We start from the raw sequence: 4309 nt of genomic DNA, 5'->3' as shown, positions 1-4309 counted from the left end.
TCTTTTTCACTTTCAGCAAGAGTCTTCTTCCAATACAAATATGACACTGTTCTTCATATAGTCTAGCTTCTCAGTGTACTGAATAAGTACAGTGAAAGGATACAATCCTGACACACACCTTCCCTAATTTTAAATCGTACAGTATCCCCTTGTTCTGTTTGCATTGTGTAATTTATGTACATGTTCTGCATGAACACAATTAAGTATTCTGCAATTTCCAGGCTTCTCAATGTTATTAAAATTTATTATGATCAGCTGAATGCCTTTTTATAGTCAATAAAATATATGAAGCAGATCTCTGGGTCTTTCTTCCAAGGTGTCTTGGAAGGTTTAAACTTCCAAACTTTCATTAGTACTCTAACGCTTAATCATCCCCAAACCAAAACCAATCTAATAAATTTCTGTCAAATTGACTCCAACTCAGAACATCCTCATGTGTTACAGAGTAGAACTGCTTCACAGAATCTCTTGGCTAATGAAACTTTTACCAGAGATTGCTAGATCTTTCTTCTGCAGTGCTGCAAGCTGAGTTTGAACCACCAACTCTGTTAGTAGACCTATTACTGTTGAGTTGATTCCAACTCATAGCAAGGATAGAGAACAGAGTAGAGACAAACTGTAAGATTTCCTAGGCAGTAATCTTTATAGGTTTTTTGCCTATATGGACTGAGGCTCAATGTCAAGAAGACAAAGATTCTCACCACTGGACCAACTGGTAGCATCAGGATGGATGGTGAAGAGATTGAGATTGTTCACAGCTTCAGTTTGCTCAGCTCCATGGCCAACACTCTTGGCACCAGCAGCCAGGAAATAAAAAAACATATTGCGATGGGAAAGTCTGATGTTAGGGACCTCTCCAAAGTACTCAAAGCAACGGTGTCTCTCTGGAGACTAAGGTGTGCCTGATACAGGCTATGGTCTTTGCAATCACTTTGCAATCAGAGAGTTGGACAATGACTAGGGAGGACAGAAGGAGAGTTGATGCCTTTGAGCTGTGGTGCTGGAGAAGAGTACTGAATGTACCATGGACTGCCAAGAAAACAAACAGATTCATCCTGGAGAGGGTTAAACCAAGCTAATCCTTGGAGGCAAAGATTCTGGTGCTTCGTCTGACATACTTTGGGCATGTTGTAAGGAAGGACATGTCCTTGGATAGGGACACCATGCTTGGGAGGGTGGAGAGATGGCACAAGAGGGGAAGACCCTCTATGAGATGGATTGATTCAGTGACTGGGGTAATTGAGATTGGTGTGTCAGAGGCAGTGCTATCGACACAGAATCGAGCAGGGTTTAGGGTCGCTATGAGTCGCAAATGACTCGATGGCACATAACATCAACAAAAACCACAATCTTTATAGAAGCAGGCTCTCAAATTTTTCTATCCTGGAGAGACTGATGCCTTCAAACTCCCAACCTTTTAGTTAGCAGTCATATTCCTTAACCAGTGTGCCACCATGACTTACTCCTTCTGTAGGATAATAGTTAGACATAAGCTATTTGTATGCACTGGCTACCAGGGAATCCTAGGACAGTCAGTTATTTCTTAGATGGTGTGTCCTAACAAATTAGCTTCTTGTATGCCACTGGAGAGGTATTTAGCAAGTCTAAATTTTTATAATAAAGATAAGTAGCTGGCAAACCTGTTGTCCTTTTTGGAGAATGTCTTATCCTAGGGATGAGATTATGCACTCATAAAGGGTTACTCAGATAATCAAGGTGTCAATTGACAGGGACAGACATGGCATTAAAATTGTCCTTCTGTATTATGTGACTACACAGTTGGCACAGACACAGGCTGTCATGATTGGTAGACCAACAATGACCACAAGAAAAAGATGGATGATTCCCTTTAGGAAGGGATGCTGATAAACAGAATAAACATGTCTACAACCTTTGCCTATTTGCTACTAAGTCAACCAACATTTATGAAATTATTTATATAGGAGTCCAAAAGGTGATAGAACATAAAATTATACAGAACCTTATTAATTAGCCACAGTCTCTCAACTGAATAAAATAAATGGCATTTACTCTGTGTTTGTAATAGTTAGCATATTTATTGAAATGTTTTACCATTTTCTTGCTAGTTTAATGAAAGCCACACAGGGGAACCCAGCTTCTTCCCGGATATTATTTTCTTAACAAACCCTGAAGATAGTTATTATTTGACATATTTTACAGAAGTAGGAGCAGATTCAGAGAAATTGAATATCTTGCTGAAGTTCACAGTCTCTTCGAGACAAGTTAGTATTTAACTACAGGTTTTGTGGATTCTGAGACCAGTGATTATCTCTACAGAGTATCTTGTCTTGGTAATCTCATGCCATGCTACAGCTCACAATTGTCCAGTAACATTTATTTATATTTTGACACATGCTGTGCAAAAATATGAACACACTGTAATTATCTGCGTTGTTTAGATGCAGCGTTATGTCTGTGGTAATGGCTATAAATAAGACATAACTTGCCGACGAGGCATAGTACTCTCTGAGGTAGGCAGTTCTTGCTAAATTAACCTCAGGATGAAATCAAATGAAAACTTGAGTAATTTGTGAAATTAACAAAGACTCCCAAATCTACAGAGGTTGTAAACATTCCTCCCTGTTTATTTAATAGCATTCTTTAACTTAGTTAACCAGGTTAATGCATGACAAAAATATTTCTTGAAATGGAAATCATTATTAAGGCTTAAGGAGGAGTGTCAATTCACATGTCAGGGAGCTTGGAACTCAAAAGGATGGAATATAAGTTTGAGAAGTTACATTTAAAGATTAGACCGAGTTAAGGGGACAACCAGGTAGAAACAGCATTCAATTTCCTCACCATTTTTTTTCTTGAGGAGCAGCTGTTATATGGCTTTAACTGAGAAAAGAGCAAGTGTACTTGGTGATTCTGTCTTTATAATTCTGAATTTTCCAGCTTGAATAAAAAGTTTTCTAAGCGTTTTGACTGATGATTTATTCTGCAGGTATCAATTTGGGGAGAGACACTCCCTTGTTTCTATATATAGCATCTCTTCTGGCCATAAATGGGAGGAAGGGACAGGAGAGTGGAAGAGACATTAGCTGTGCTCTCCTCAGCCAGAGCTTGAGTAACGTGTGAGCTGGGTGGGGCAGATCTGCTCTCCTCTTTGCCATTTTCATTTCTTTCTAGGTAAGTTTCTTTTCCTTCTTTCCTTTCTAATTCTGCTTTTGGGGTTGTGGAGAAAAAAACAAATTTGTGCCTAAGCTAGTTGCGCTCAAATTCCCTAGCTGCACAGTTTTTGGGGTAATGATTTAACTGTTGTTTGTACATAACTTACTTCAGAAAAAAGGACAAATAATTAGTCTATGTTTGTATTTGTCCTATTAGATTTATGTTCAACTAAAGTTTTATTTTTTTTCATTGTGATTATTATTATTCTTATGATATCTAGCATCCCTTTCTACCGTTTTGTGCCTTGACACTGATTTTTGCAATGCTGTCCTTGAAGTCCCTTGAGGTGGTTGATTGATGTCTGCTATTTTTATGAGATTCTCTAAGGAAAGCACGGACTTGAAAAGATGGGAAATGAAACTGGACATTCCTTGAGACAAAAAGAAAATAAGAATTGTAGAGTTTAGACTTCAGTTCTATTTTATTGTCAGAACTTTTGTTAAGTGTTCATTTCAAAATTCTACTTTTCTCCCAGTTGTTTCCTCTTCTTTGTGCTTGCTGATATGTTATACTCCTCTTGAATTTTTCAGCTTGCTTCTCTGATAGAGTTTCTGCGTTCTCTAGTCATGCTCTTGAAACTATGCCTGCCAGGAAAAGATAGTAAAGTTGGATGACTCTTCTAGGAAGCAGTTAAAGGACAGGAATGAGGGAAATTTCAGTTTGTAGTGCCTGACAGGAATAACTTTATCTCAGTGCTTCACTGATTATTATGGAGCAGAAGTGTAACAAGAACTAAAGAGCAGGTAGAACTAAGTAAATTTAAATGTACTCTTTAATAAACTGAATCTGGGTTAAATTTGGAGTACATTCGCATAGAGTGAACATTCAGGAACTGTCACCTATATGCTTGTCCTTTTATGAAACCATACGTATAATTTCTCCACTGATAAAATTTACATGGAATGGAAGATTTTTGTAACTGTTCTTTTAGTTGTGAAAAATAAGGTAGTCTCTGGAAGGTGCACCTGTCTGGGAAGCTGCATATGATCCATTTTCTCTCTAATTTGATGTGGCTTATGCTTTGGAGAGGAATAAACCAGGCTTCCTTGGAAGTCAAACAACTCTGTAGATACAATGTGAATGAACTAGTCAAAGAAACTCCTAATTCACAATT

The sequence above is a fragment of the Elephantulus edwardii genome, unplaced genomic scaffold, assembly GCF_000299155.1.
Source record: "Elephantulus edwardii isolate Elephantulus edwardi_28Jun2011 unplaced genomic scaffold, EleEdw1.0 scaffold00025, whole genome shotgun sequence".
Taxonomy (NCBI): domain Eukaryota; kingdom Metazoa; phylum Chordata; class Mammalia; order Macroscelidea; family Macroscelididae; genus Elephantulus; species Elephantulus edwardii.
Note: the sequence above shows the minus strand (reverse complement) of the source record.